This window comes from Carcharodon carcharias, chromosome 6 (genome assembly GCF_017639515.1).
Source record: "Carcharodon carcharias isolate sCarCar2 chromosome 6, sCarCar2.pri, whole genome shotgun sequence".
NCBI classification, from domain to species: Eukaryota; Metazoa; Chordata; class Chondrichthyes; order Lamniformes; family Lamnidae; genus Carcharodon; species Carcharodon carcharias.
In genome coordinates, this window is record NC_054472.1 from 62,530,638 (window position 1) to 62,546,320 (window position 15,683).

The 15,683-nt window shown below is 41.3% G+C and overlaps 1 protein-coding gene across 1 annotated transcript in view; it reads left to right on the forward strand.

Annotated features, from left to right (window-relative positions):
- csmd3b (CUB and Sushi multiple domains 3b) overlaps nucleotides 1–15,683 on the forward strand; it is a 2,092,226-nt gene that overhangs the window by 633,452 nt on the left and 1,443,091 nt on the right. The gene's annotated exons all lie outside the window — the stretch shown is intronic.

Below are 15,683 nucleotides of genomic sequence, written 5' to 3' on the forward strand. Positions count from 1 at the left end.
TTTCCGATCTGCACTCTTGAAGAACTCACTTTGGAATCTTCTCCCAAATGACACTTCCTCTTGCGTGCTTTCCACAAGGGTCCACCTCCAGGGTTTCATTCCCTCCTTCTGATGTTTCTCTCTCCTGGCTTGCCACATGCATTCAAGCTTCGCCTTCCATGCACTCTCTCTCAGATACTCAGCCCTGCTAACAGAACACCACTGCTTCACATGCCATTAGTAAGGAGTCACCAACTTTTGGCTGTCTCCTCAGAACTTCTGGCTTCCCGCAAGCCCACTTTGTCTTGATCCTGCTTCCTGCAGGTTTCTCTCTTTAATTCAGTCTTTTCCTTGCTTTCACTTCCACTAAACAGGATCTGTTTCAGATTTCTTGTTCCTGTTCCTTGACTTAGCTGTCATACAACTCCCCACTCCCTGGTTTTGGGACTTTCTGCTTTTCCATTGGAACCTACTCCCTGCAGCTCCCTTCCTGTGTGCTCTGACAGTTTCTGTGTAATGGTCCTACCAACTGAACTCAAACTGCTTTTCTGTTTCTCTCTGTCTCTGTGGGCCCCCTGTTGCTAGGCAGTAGCACTGTGTTCCCTACTTTGTTTTAACTTCCCTAAACCACTTCAAGGGTAATAAAACCTCATTAAAATGCAGGTATATAAACAAATCCATAGACTTGCAGACAACATTCTCCTAGTGAAAAGCTCTAAACGCAACCAGACCCAGGTTTCACCCTTTTAACCCACAAATAAAGCATAAAAATCAAACTTAAATTTAAAGCCAAAACTTAAAGCTATAGCTATTCCTCATGCACACAAATACACATATAGCTTACTTAAAACTATCTCAAGTTCCTAACATAAGGCATGGCAGCAGTGCATTTTGCTCTCTGACTAAGCTAGTCTCAACAAATAACAATGATGCATACATAAATAAAGTGAAACCAATGCAACGTGAAATATTTACAAGTGAAATTTAAGTTAAAAAAAAAACACCTTTGTGCTCTCAACAAAGCTTATGTTAATGGCAATGGAGTTGGGCATGATGCAGAGCCTCCCTGTTTGTCCAGTAGGCTCTTTTATAGCTTACCAATAGCTACAGTATTGTCAGCTGACAGTGGGTTGCGCTATTGAAAAGCATCCCCCACCACAGAATCGTACGTGTCTTCCATGCACACCGCGACCATTTAAATGTTAATTGTAATCACATGGGAAACGAGAAAAAGCAAGAGAGTCAAAGTGTCACAGACTTCCAGTTCCACTATCAGGAATGGCGTAACCCTGATAAAATTCTACCCATTATTATGTTCTTGATGGATAACTTGGCTTGCTTCATTACTTTTATGTCAGGTGGTTATCTTGCTGACAATAAGTCAAACTTTATTTAATCCTGGCTAATTGCCAAACCTTCTCACTACCCAACCCCACCCCTACCCCCTTCAATGTTATTCTATAAACATGGGCCTCTGAGCACAGTGAGCTGCTAGTTTCTTAAATGTTACATATTAATAATGAATTTTACATTGTCATTGATCTTATCTCAAAGAGATAAAGGATTGCCAAACACAGTGTTACTTAATGTATTATTTATACATGAAAAAAAGAAACACAACCCAGATACATGCGTTTGGTGGAAAACTTTAAGCTTTGTTTTGTGATTCATATTTAATCTCCCATTTGTACACTTTTAAATGAAACACTTCCCGGATTTGTATACTGGAATATTCAGAGGAAGACTGATAGGTCAGTAAGACCTATAGTTTAACAATTATTAAACCCTAACCAGGCATCACCAAGCATTCAAGCATCACCACAATTTTTGAACTTTTTAAAATGTCTTCAAGTGCTGCATTGTACTGTGCAAAACTCTAAACTCTGAACGACAGGCATATACCCAAAACATTTCCAAGCTGTATCACTTAAATTTCTAGTATTTTTTGGATGGAGGAAGAATATGATGAGAGTGAATTATTCTGTAAAGTCAATTTACCAGGCTGTACGTTATGGCAGTGTCAGGAAATTTGTCCAATTTAAACAAGAAGGATTTATCATGGAAAATGTAGTTCACAGTATGTGGGTGTTGCTGGCTAGACCAGCACTTACTGCCCATCCTGAATTAACTTTGAAAAGCTGGCAGTGAGCCGCCTTACTAAATAGATGTGGAAAGTGGTGTTGAAGAGTTTTGGTGAGCTGCTGCCATGCGTCTTGTAGGTGGTACACGCTGCTACTGCTGTGCATCAGTGGTGGAGGGAGTGAATGTTTATGGATGGGATGCCAATCAAGTGGGTTGCTTTTTCCTGGATGATGTTGAGCTTGTTGAGTGTTGTTAGAGCTGCACTCATCCAGTTAAGTGGAGAATATTCCATCACACTCCCAACTTGTGCCTTGTAGATGGTGGACAGGTTTTGGGGAATCAAAAGGTGAGTTACTCACTGCAGAATTACCAGCCTCTGACCTGCTTTTGCAGCTACTGTATCTCTTTCACAAAAACAGAATTACCTGGAAAAACTCAGCAGGTCTGGCAGCATAGTCGCAGAGAGGAACAGAACTTCTTCAAGGAGGTAGGCATTTCTGCGACATCTGCCACTACTGTATCTCTTTGGTGGTTCTAGTTCAGTTTCTGTTCAATGTTAACCTCCAGGATGTTGATAGTGGGGGCTTCAGCAGTGGTAATGTCATTGAATGTCAAGGGGAGATGGTTAGATTCTCTCTTGTTGGAGATGGTCATTGCCTGGCACTTGTGTGGCACGAATGTTACTTGCCATTTATCAGCCCAAGCCTGAATGTTCTCCGGGTCTTGCTGCATATAGGCACGGACTGCTTCAGTATCTGAGGAATAATGAATGGTGCTGAACGTTGAGCAATCATCGGCGAACATCTGAATTCTGATGTTATGATGGAGGAAAAGATATTAATGAAGCAGCTGAAGATGGTTGGGCCTAAGACATTACCCTGAGGAACTCAATACTTGGGATTATCCTGGGACTGAAATAATTGACCTTCAACAACCACAGCCATCTTCCTTCATGCTAGGTATAAATCCAGCCAGTGGACAGTTTTGCCCCTGATTCCCACTGGCATCAGTTTTGTAGGGTTCCTTGATGCCACCCTCAGTCAAATACTGCCTTGATGCCAAGGGCAGTCACTCTTACCTCAACTCTTGAATTCAGTTCTTTTGTCCATTTTTAGACCAATGTTGAATGAGGCCAGGAGCTGAGTGGCCCTGGCAGAATCCAAACTAAGCATCAGTGAGCAGGTTATTGCTGAGTGACTGTACTTGGTAGCACTGTCAACAACACCTTCCATCACTATGCTGATGATCGAGAGTAGACTGAAGGGGCAGTAATTGGCTATATTTGATTTGTCCTGTTTTTTGTGGACAGGACATACCTGGGCAATTTTTTACATTGCCGGGTAGATGTCAGTGTTGTAGCTACACTGGAACAGCTTGGCTAGGAGTGCAGCAAGTTCTGGAGAGCTAGTCTTCAGTACTATAGCCAGAATGTTGTCAGGGCCCTTAGGCTTTGCAGTATCCAGTGCCTTCAGTTTTTCTTGATGTCACGTGGAGTGAATCAAATTGGCTGAAGACTGGCACCTGTGATGCTGGGGACCTTTGGAGGGGGCCAGGATGGATCAACCATTAGCAATTCTGACTGAAAAAGCAGTTGCAGGTGCTTCAGCCTTAACTTTTGCTCTGCTGTGCTGGGCTTCCCCCTCATTGAGGATGGGTATATTTGTGGAGGCTCCTTCTCTTGTTGGTTGTTTAATTGTCCACCGCTATTCACGACGGGATGTGGCAGGACAGCAGAGCTTAGATCTGATCCATTAGTTGTGGAATCACTTAGTTCTGACTATCGCTTGCTGCTTCTGCTGTTTGGCATGCAATTAGTCCTGTGTTGTAGCTTCACCAGGTTGACACCTCATTTTTAGGTATGCCTGGTGCTACTCCTGGAATGCCCTCCTGCACTCTTCATTAAACCAGGGTTGATCTCCCAACTTGAAGATAATGGTAGAGTGGAGGATCTGTGTGGCCATGAGATTACAGATTGTTAATGAGTACAATTCTGCTGCTGCTGATGGCCCACAGAATCTCATGGATGTCCAGTGTTGAGTTGCTAGTTCTATCTGAAATCTAACTCATTTACCACAGTGATGGTGCCACACAACACGATGAAGAGTATGCTCAATGTATAGGCAGGACTTCATTTCCACAAGGACTGTGCAGTGGTTTCCTACGAAAACTGGTCTTGGGTAGATGCAGCTGCAGTAGATTGTTGAGGATGAGTTCAAATAGGTTTTCCCCTCTTGTTGGTTCCCTCACCACCTGCCACTGACCCAGTCTAGCAGCTCGGTCAGTAATGGTGCTATCAAGCCACACTCAATGATGGAATTGAAGTCCCCCACCCAGAGTACACTCTGTGCCCATGCTGTTGTTAGCTCAGTGCAGTTGGGGCTCAGAAAAGCCCATAGTAGCTGAGGCTCAAAGATGCCCAGAAAGCAGTTGATAGTTCCATGCTGCTGTAGATTTGGGGCTCAGAGAAGGCCTGAAGCAGTTGCCAGCTCAGTGAAGCTAAAATGAAGCTGTTTGCTCTATGATGCTGTCACTTGGAGAACTGAGGAATCTGTGGTGAGCAGTGGCTCAGTACACCTGTGTGGCTGGGATGGTGCAGGTGGTTAGATGCTGGGTGCAGCTAGGCCAATTCAGTGGGATGTAGTCTTGGATGAAGTAATTGAGTTTTTGAGAGGTGAGCAGTCGTTAGGGCAGTTTGAGCTGGATTCCAGTTGCCTGACAACTCATTGCAGACAGCAGAAGCAAGATGACTTCCAGGCTGAGTTTGAGCTGTCATTGAAGGGAAATAAGTGGCTATATCCTCAAAAGAGAGGAGCTCAAATATCTCATGAGGAAGGCAGTGTTTTAAAGATTTTTTGAGACTTACAATGATTACTGACATCTGGGTAGGTTGCTGAGAAAATTCATGGGATCTTTTTTGTTTGAGTCTGTCATTTTATCTGCAGTTCCTCTTGTGTTCGTCCACAATTTGCCTGTTAATTCAGATTTGCTTCATGTTAATTCTGTATGTTAGAATATAAGTTAGATAGTTTGCATTGTTGACTCTTATATAGTAAATTTCTTCTGTTTGTTTAAAACCACAGAATCGAATGGCTTTACTCTCTTCATAAGGAACTGTGATTTCAAATTTTGTCTACTTTACAACAAAAGTTACTGGTCCCTAACCAGATCGCAAGAGTGGTGCTTGCCTTTTGGGTGGTCCTGTGCAGAAGCTTGGTCTGGGAATTGGATTAATGTCCAGTTGCATGGCTTAAAAGGCTCTAACATTATCCTTGTCTTTGCCAATAATGGAGAAGATCCATGCAGACCAGCCCTGCAGCAACAAGGCATGTGAGGCTGAGAACTGTGCTGACCTGGACTGATCAATGCTGTCAGAGGCAGCCTAATACAGTCCTATATCAGTTTGCAGTTCTTGACTGATTCAGGGCCCTGTGCAATTGCATAGGTTTCACAGCCTTAACTCTACCCTGAGTAGGTGGAGCTGGTTGGGGTGGCTAATAGATGAATTGTAAATCAAATGACTGCTTCTTGAGTGCAGTTGTAACCATCCAGGTAAATTGATAATATTCCATCACACTCCTGGTTTGTACTTTGTAGGCAGCAGAGAGGCTTAGCGATTCAGATGATTAATCATTTTCCCCAGAATACCCAATCTAATATCCTTTGTGCTAGGCTACACTGTGCAAAGCACAGCTCTTACCCTTTGATTACACACTTTGGCCTGTGGCCTACACTCTGGCATTTACATAGCACATAAGCCTACACTGATTTCCTTATATTTTGGAACAACAGGTCATCATTTAAATGAACAGTCATCCCCATAATTCAACAGTGATAATTAGTAATGTATGGAACACATCTTTTTATTTCTGTTGAGCTGCTGTGAAGAACATATCTATTTACTTTCTGTTGGACTGTGGATTAAAACTACAATGGCTGCAGGTCGAAAGACATGTCCCCTGGAACAGGGTGAAAGACATATACAATGTTGCAGTCTTGGAACAGAGTGTGCCATGAAAGACAGGGTGGTGCCAGAAAGGAGTCCTGGAGCAAGGGAGCTGCCTGGCAACAATGTTTTAGTTGACTCCTGACCAGGAGATCAGGTTTTGTGTGACAGCAGTGCAGCAGAATAGCTCCTAGCCTGAAGGGAAAAAGACCTAAAACCTTTGCCTCCTGTGTGTGGAAGATTCCAGTAATCCTACAATAATAGTTAGCTGGCTTTTTCTCCTCATATCTCTATAACCTGCTCTCTCTCTAAAAACCCTTGTCAAGAGGCAAAGGGGAAAATCACTGTTAGAGACATTAGAAGTCAAGTGCTCAACCAGTGAACTAAATATTGAAAGCGCTAGAAGACCGCCTTGTGTCATCAACAAGAACTGAAAGGAATTTGGAAGACATTAGTCAAAATCAACCCATCAAATCATGTACTGCAGAATTGGTGCAATTGACCTTAAAATCCATTTTTATGTATGTCTTGCATGTGTGTATAGGGAATAAAGAAGGTGTAGAGTTTAGGTTATAGTTAGAAATTAGTAGTTCATATTCCTTCCTTTTGCCATTGGTTAACAACAGTTTGTTCAATAAATAGTTATTTACTTACTAAGTTTTCAAATCTGGTGCTCATATTCTGTTAACCTAAATTAAACAGTTAGGTAGAACTGGGGCAATCTGATGGTTTGATCAAACCTTTCACATCTGTTGCAGCTTGGGGAACAGTGGGCTCGATAATACAGCACAAAAACTCCAGTGAGTTGTGACATAAGAAGTACGGGATTTATGTTTCAGCTTATCAATGTAACTTAAAACATTTGCTGTGGTTCATTCCTAAATAAAATCTTGCACCCTATAGCCCAAAATGCTTGCATAGTTCATGTTCATTATTGGTTTAATAAACCATTAACATGATGTTTACAGTTAGAGAGCTCCAGGAGAAATGCCAAGAACACATCAAGGACCACTTCACTATGTTTGTTGACCTGTCCAAGGTCAAAGATGGAGTCAACAGTGAGGGCCTTTGGAAGGTAATGGAGAAATTTGGCTGCCCTGAGAATTGCATCACAATACTTTGACAGTTCCATGATGGCATGCTGATGTTTGTCCTGGATAATGGTGATTCTTCTGACCCATTCTCAGTCATTAATGGAGTTTAACTGGGCTGCATGTTAGTACCAACCCTCTCCAGCATGTTTTTTTCTCAGTCACGCTCTCCAATGCTTTCCATAATGGTGATTCTGACACCAAAATCAGATATCACATGGACGGGAAGCTGCTCAATCTCAGACACCTCCAGGCAAAAATGAAGGTCTCCAAGGACATGCTTTGCAATTGCCAGTTTGCTGATTACTGTGCACTGGCTGCCAGTTCAGAGCTAGACATGAAAAATAGCATGGACTTGTTCTCCAATGCATGTGTCAACTTCAGCATTATGATCAGTATGAAGAAAACAGAAGTAATGTACCAGCCTGCTCCAAGAAATCCCTATCCTGAGCCCAAAGTTTCAGTACATGACCAGAACCTGCCTTGATGGTGAGACACATGCAAGAATTGCCAAAGCAAGTGCAACCTTTGGCAGACTTCAACCCTCAAAATGGGAACAAAAAGGGGAAGTCTGCCTAATAAATTGAAAGTCTATAGAGTGATAGCCTTGTCCACTCTGCTCTTGGACTTGGACTGTGTATCAGCTTCATGCCTAGAAGGTCACTTTCACTTGAGTTGCCTTTGGAAGTTCCTGAAGGCTGGAGAGACACTGAGGTACTCACCTGAGCTGGCATACCAAGCGTCCGTAGCATATTGAGACAGTTGTATCTGAGTTGGGCTGGTCATGTAGCCAAATGCTTGACACTTGTTTACCAAAGCGAATCTTCTATAGTGAGGTTTAGTCTGGAGTGCACTCTCATTGCAGCCAAAGGAAGCTCTATAAAGACACTTTTGAAAGTTTCACTCGGGAGTTATTTTATTGACTTCTAGTCTTGGAAGAAACTTGCCCAGGATTACTGAATCTGGTACCACCAAATAAAAAACGATGCAGCCTCCTTTGAAAGCAAGCACATGTCAGAGGTGCCAGTTCAGAGCTGGACATGCAACATAGAATGGACTTGTTCTCCAATGCACGTGACAACTTCAGCCTTATGATCAGCATGAAGAAAACTGAAGTGATATATGAGCCTACTCCAGGAAAGCCCTATCTTGAGCCCAAGGTTTAAGTCCATGACCAAAACCTGCCAGCATTGGCTAAGTTTACATATCATGGCAGTATGCTCTCTTAAGTTGTCCATGTTGATGGCGAGACACATGCAAGAATTGCCAAAACATAAGCAACCTTTGACAGACTTCAAACCTCGGACTGGGAACTGAGGTTTGAGAGAAAACATAAAGAGAGGAAATCCAAAGCCAGCAACTCATCCAAAGCTCAATCATCTCCAGCGCCCTTGTTCTATTTGCAGCAGAGGCTTTCAGCCACACGTTGCCTTAGCAATCACCTGCGTACCCACTGGAGCTCTATTAAACACCCCAGATGATGGATATGGTTCACCTCGAAGAACAAACTAGAAAAACATATTCATTGCAACACTCAGTATCTAAAATTAACAATCTTGGATACATTTGTTCATTCCTTTGCATCTTATACAATTAACTCATTTTTCAAAATATATATTGTTTCAAATAAAATCTTCAAAAGTGTAATTTTATGGAAACTTCTAATTGTAAAATCTATGATGCAGAATTAGAGAGCTACTTTGAAATAAGAAAATTATTTATGGTATTTTAAAACTCCAAAAATTGAAATTTTCAGTGGTGATTTTGACTTTCAGCAACGTTGTATAATGGGCAAAATTGGACGAGAAGTGTGAGGGTCGTTTACTCTTTTGGTTATTACTCCATTTTAGTTTGGAACTGAAAGAATTAAGCATTAACTATCTTCATCAGTGATAGAATGTTGTTATTGAATGTCATGATAGACATAATTTTATAAATTTCTGCTCACACCTTGCAACATTATCTTTTGGGAGTATATATTCATAATAGTTAGTCTACCATCACAGTGCTGGTTTGATACTGCAGTTTGCAACATATGAACAGAAAATACCACTATTGGATTTCATTTTACACCTGAACAAAATTCAGTGCTAAAAATAAAGAAACATGCTATCAAGTCCAAGACATTTCTTAAGTCTTTGATGAGGATTGGTACCCTCGCTTCTAAGTAACTTGCCATTATATGGCTTTCCATAAAATATGTACTCGCTCCTGTACTTATCTTCAAATTGATAGCTCAATCTCACAATTTCACAAATATCCCCATCCTCAATGATGGAGGAGCAAAGGCTATGGGCCCTGACAATATTCCAGCAATAGTACTGAAGACTTGTGCTCCAGACCTTGCCGTGACCCTAGCCGAGCTGTTCCAGCACAGCTACAACATTGGCATCTATCCAGCAATGTGGAAAATTGCCGATGTATGTACCATCCATAAAAAGCATGACAAATCCAACCCGGCCAAATACTACTGCACCAGTCTGCTCTCAATCATCAGTAAAGTGATGGAAGAGGTGATCAACAGTGCTATCAAGCGGCACTTGCTTAGCAGTAACCTGCTCACTGATGCTCAGTTTGGGTTCCGCCTGTTTCACTCAGCTCCTGACCTCATTACAGCTTTGGTTCAAACATGAACAAAAGAGCTGAACTCTAGAGGTGTGTTGTGAGAGTGATTGCTCTTGACATCAAGGCAGCATTTGACTGAGTGTGGCATCAAGGAACCCGAGCAAAACTGGAGTCAGTGGAAATCAGGGGGAAAGCTCTCCCTTGGTTGGAGCTATACCTAGCACAAAGAAAAATGGTTGTGGTTGTTGGAGGTCAATCATCTCAGTTCCAGGACATTATTGCATGAGTTCCCCAGGGTAGTGTCCTAGGCCTAACCATCTTCAGCTGCTTCATCAATGACCTTCCTTCCATCATAAGGTCAGAAATGGGGATGGTCACTGATGATTTCACAATCTTCACTACTTGTGACTCGCCAGTTACTGAAGCAGCCCATGTCCAAATGCAGCAAGACCTGGACAATATCTAGGCTTGGGCTGAAAAGTGGCAAGTAACAATCAAGCCACACAAGTGCCAGGCAATGACCATCTCCAACAACAGAGAATCTAAGCATCACTACTTGACATTCAATGGTATTACCATCACTGAATCCCCCACTATCAACATCCTGGGGGTTACCATTGATCAGAAATGGAACTGTACTAGTCAAATAAATACTGTGGCTACAAGAGCATGTCAGAGGCTAGGAATTCTGTGCAAAGTAATTCACCTCCTGACTCCACATAGCCTGTCCACCATCTACAAGCACAAGTGAGGAGTGTGATGGAATAGTCTCCACTTGTCTGGATGAGTGCAGCTCCAACAACACTCAAGAAGCTTGACACTATCCAGGACAAAGCAGCTCACTTGACTGGCACCCCTTCCACAAACATTCACTCCCTCCACCACTGATGCACAGTGGCAGCAGTGTGTACCATCTACAAGATGAACTGCAGAAACTCACCAAGGCTCCTTAGACGGCACCTTCCAAATGCACGTCTGCTACCATCTGGAAGGACTGGGGCAGGAGATACAGGGGAACACTACAACCTGGAAGTTCCCCTTCAAGTCACTCACCATTCTGACTTGGAAATGTATTGCTGTGCCTTCACTGCTGCTGGGTCAAAATCCTGGAACTCCCTCCCTAACAGCACTGTGGGTGCAAGAAGGCAGCTCACCACCACTTTCTCAAGGGCAATTAAGGATGAGCAATAAATGCTGGCCTAGCTTGCAAAGCCCACGTCCTTGATTTTTTTTTTTAAATTAGAGACATCCTAGTGCACTATCTCTCACTACATTCATTCTTTATTTCAATAAGCTCCTCCAGTCATAATCTAATCCTTTTTTGTAAAGGATTCCATCAGTTTCATGCCATACACAAATGAATCTCCAGGCCTCTTCCAGCTTGATGGCTGGATTACTGTATGTTGATTTCTTCTGTGCTCTTTGATGAGGCTATAAAAACGTTCTTTCTTTCCATTCTCTTCAGATATGCTATTTAAAATTTTTTAGCAGGTGTAACAAACTGTTATCACCGTTTACCTATGGTGAATCCAACCTTAGGACTTTTTCACCTCTTCGAATTTATGCAAACTCATTCTGTTCTGACCATCTGTTCAGATGAAAATCCTCTCTTTCGCTTGCAATTTTCAAAAAATACTCCATTTCCTAATGACATCTTTTAATTTCTCTAAATCCCAAATCCACCTAAGACCTGAACATTGAAAATTTTAAAACCTCTCTTTTGAAAGGGATACAATAAATGCTTTGTCATGAGATAGGTGATCTTTGGTCATCACTAGTATGTAACCTCTCTCTATCACAATGATTTTTAATCCTAATTTGCCTGTCCTCCTTAGGCCAATGCTCCTCTGAACTTTCCTCTTTCATCCCTTCTCAGATCCAAATATATCATCTTTCATTCCACCTCCCTAAATCCTTACTGAGTTGAAATCATAACTTATCACAGTCTCCTAATACAACTCATTCCTTTCTGTATCAAACCTCTGACTTTTAAACACAAATTTGATGTCACCCAATCACAATGTCCTGATCCTCCCTTACAATCTTCAAGTTGCTGACATTCAGTAGAATGTCCTCATATATATGTACAGGAGTGAAGGATGTATGTGCTGTGTTTATTTGATCTGAAGGAAGTTGATGAATATAGTGTGGAGTCATCAGCAGGAGAGTAAATGAGGTTGAATAATAATGTAGGAGGAACACAGTGTGAGGAAGATTAGTGTTCTGGGGAATCCTTGAGTTAACAGATGATGAGTTAGAAGAGTCATCAAATACAGTACAGATAGAACAATTTGCAAGTATTCTCATTAGAAATCTATATTTTAGCCAATTGATATGTGTAATGAAAAGCAACTTTAACTAGGTTATTAAATACAAGGGCACAAATGCTAAGATAGCGATGTCATAAGTTTCAATTCTACATTTTTTGTGTGAATTTACTGAACATAAGCCACATAGGCAAAATTTTAAGATAGCCCCATGACAGCTGATTTTAATATTGTAGCTTGAGTGACTGACTTCAATTGCTACTTATAAATTCTTCAAGATGGAAGCAGGTCACTTTTGAGAAGATTTGGTGCGGGGGGGAGGAATTACATTAGAAAAAATAGAATTAACTTTTCAACACTAAAGGAAGCCATTTTGCCCTTTGTGCTGGCTTTCTAGAAAAAAACTTAAAATTAGCCCCACTCTCCTGCTCTTTCCCAAAGCAACTCCAGATGTCCTCTTTTTAAGTATTTATCCAATTCCCTTTCGAAAGTTCCTATTGAATCTGCTTCCACCAATCCTTTTGGAAATGTATTCTGGATCATCATAACCCGCTAAGTAAAAAAAAAATCTTGTCATTGTTTCCCCCTAGTTTTTATGCCAATTATCATAAATTGATGCCTTCTGGCTATTAGCCCGCCTACCAGTAGAAACAGTTTCTCCCTCTCAGGTCTAGCAAAGCCCCTCATAACTTTCTCTTTAACCTTCTCTACTCCAAGGAAAACAATCTTAACTTCATTAATTTCTTACGATAACTAAAAACCATCATTGCTGGTACCATGCTAATAAATCTCTTCTGTATCTGCTATAAGACATTCCTAAGCTCTGTTTATAAAACCAAGGATCTAGTGTTCATGTTTATCATTCATGTTCTGCAACCTTCAAAAATTATTGCATGTACACTTGCTGGTTCCTCTGTCCCAGCACCCCCTTTAAATTCGTAACCTTTTGTTTCTACTGCCTCTTGTCAATTTTCTTTCCAAAATGCGTCAAATCATCCTTCTCTGTAATACGTTTCAATTGCCAAGTGGTGCAAAGCCATGCTTTATATCGAAAATGACTTTGTGGGCAGGATTTTCCCTTTGTGGGTGGGTGTGGTGAGCGGGCCCAGGAGTGGCTGCAAAACGGACCACCAGCATGAAATGTGAGCTGAAATGCTCAGCGCTGCCAGGGTGGGGGTTGGGGAAGGACGAACACGGAAGTCCGCACGTGTTTGGGGTAGCGTGCACTGACAGCTCCCAGAGGGCACAGAGCTGCCTCAGGGAGCTGAAGAATTGGGCACTGACCAATAAAGGGTTTACAAATGATATAAACATGTCCCCGCATGTGACTCAGTCACACAAAGAGGGGCATGTTAAAAATGATGTGTAAAATGTTTTTGATTTAATTACTGCTGGAAACCTCATCCCGCCTATGGATGAAGTTTCATAATCGATCCAATTGATTCGCACCCCATTCCGCACCCCCCCCCCCCCCTCCTCCCCTGCCCCCCCCCCCCCCCCCCCCCACAGTGAAAAATAGCATTCAACTATTTGATTAAGGGGCTTAATAGACCTCTTAATTGTCGGTGGGTGTACTGCCGACTCTCACGCGTGCCCGCCGACTGAAATGTTGCGTGAGTGCGCGATGACATCGGGACACTCGCCCAACGTCATCACACGTGATTTTATGCCCGATCAAGTCGGGCGCATGCTTGCCTGCAGGATGTAAAATCCTGCCCTGAGTATTTACTGGTTGAAGACCGCTGATTGCATTTAAAAGACTAAAACAGCAGCTGCTAAGATGGCTGCTGAGAGTCAAGTGACTTTTGTAATTTCTGCACAGACTCAGAATTATCTCATTTATGGAAAGTTCTTAATTTAATTAGCAAATTGGGGTACCCTCCCTTGAATGCTAGAGTCAAAACCACTTGTAGAATTTAGATTTCCTATTGTCTGTGTACTTATCAAAACTCAAAATCCATGGACACCCAAACTCTCTGTCTCTGAGTTCGGTACTTCATGAAGAGAGCTGCTGGGAAACCAGTTTATCATAAGCAGGTGTGAACAGCTATAATGCATTTCCCCACTTATGTTGACAATAGAGGTATTGATCATATGGTTGGTTACGTGACCAAAACTGATTTTAGGTAACAAACCCTATTACTTCAACAACCAGGGAGAAACAAGCCAGTAGGGAAACAAACAGAATAGAAGATCCCCGAATGGACACCCTCTCTCCCTATCTCTTTCCATCAATCTCTCAAACCCTGTCTGCTATTTGACTATTTATGTGCCACAGGCAGGTTTTATTAAAAGAGCATCAGCGCAGAAGCTGTTGCTCCGAAAAAAAATAAATTGATCGCTAACATCTTTAAACCACTTCAATGCCGTATACTGAGGGACAAGGAAGCTCAGCCTAGATCTATTAATGTCATCAACTTACACAATCTGTATAATGTTAATCTTCATTGGGACTTAAAATATTATTTAAGTTATCCTCCCACTCTAACTTATTGGTATCTGCATGTGAGCTTCGAATTTGTGTGTGTGTGAAAATTGGAGCATTTTTATTATTTTACTTAGACCAGGTTAAGGACAATAAATACTACCCTCTTTTCTTTTTGAGAACTCAAGCATACATGGGTATGTGCATCTTTTATAGGCACAGTGCATAAATAGTTAATCGCTCACTGAATTGGCAAGTGTATCCTTTAAAAAAAAACTGTTGCGGTCAGACGAGGAATGGGAAAAGAGGGAAGCCATTCTACTCCTCCTTACCTGATCGTAACATGTGTGTGCACCTATTTTATAAGCCTGAGGTCCAATTCTCATTGTTTACTACATTTCCAAGATTTATGTCATCTGCAAACTTTGAAATTATGCCCCTATACCCTAAGTCCAGGTTACTAATGTATTTTACGAGGAGCAGTGGTCCTAATCCAGTCTCTGGTAAATCTGTACACTTCCCTTCAGTCTGAAAAAGAACCATTCACTACTACTCTCTGCTTTTTGTCTTACAGCCAGTTTCAAGTACACAATGACACAGCCCCTTTAATCTCATTGCCTTCAATTTTCCTAACAAGCCTATTATGTGACACTTTATCAAATGCTTTTTGAAACTCCAGATGATATAATTCAGCATCCTTATAATAGTCCTAGTTAGCATACATTAAAATGAGTATACTTAGAACAATTTAAGTATGCTATTAGAACAATATTAAAATGGTTTATATGATCTAAATCATTTGTGCAAATGCTTACTATATTTCAGCATTAGCCTTGGCATTCTCTTCATTTATACCTTGTATATTAAAAGCTTTAAAAATATTGAAACTACACAAATTGACAGGAGAAAGGCAATTTTATCCAGTTCTTATCTATCAAGCCAAGAATTACAAATTCATCTTTAAAAAAAGAACCTTTCCAGAAAACCAGTTATAATTCAACAAAATGATTATATACATTGTACAAATAGAGGACGCTGTGTGGATCATTAGGTTGGGTGAATCTATTTTTTAGGTTCCCTGAAGAAAAAACTGATATTTTGATGTGAGGTATTACTGTCAATTTAATCTATGATTTGGGGACTTTCCAGTAGCTTTTCAGGGAGGTAAATCAGTGATGCACAGAATATAATGGCCATTGCAAAATTTATAGCACTTCTCCTAACATATGTAATGCCTCTCAGTGGGAAAAACACCATGGATATATGGAAACATAACATACATGGAAAACAAAAAGTAGACAATGCCATTTATTCTACTATCTGCTACTGGT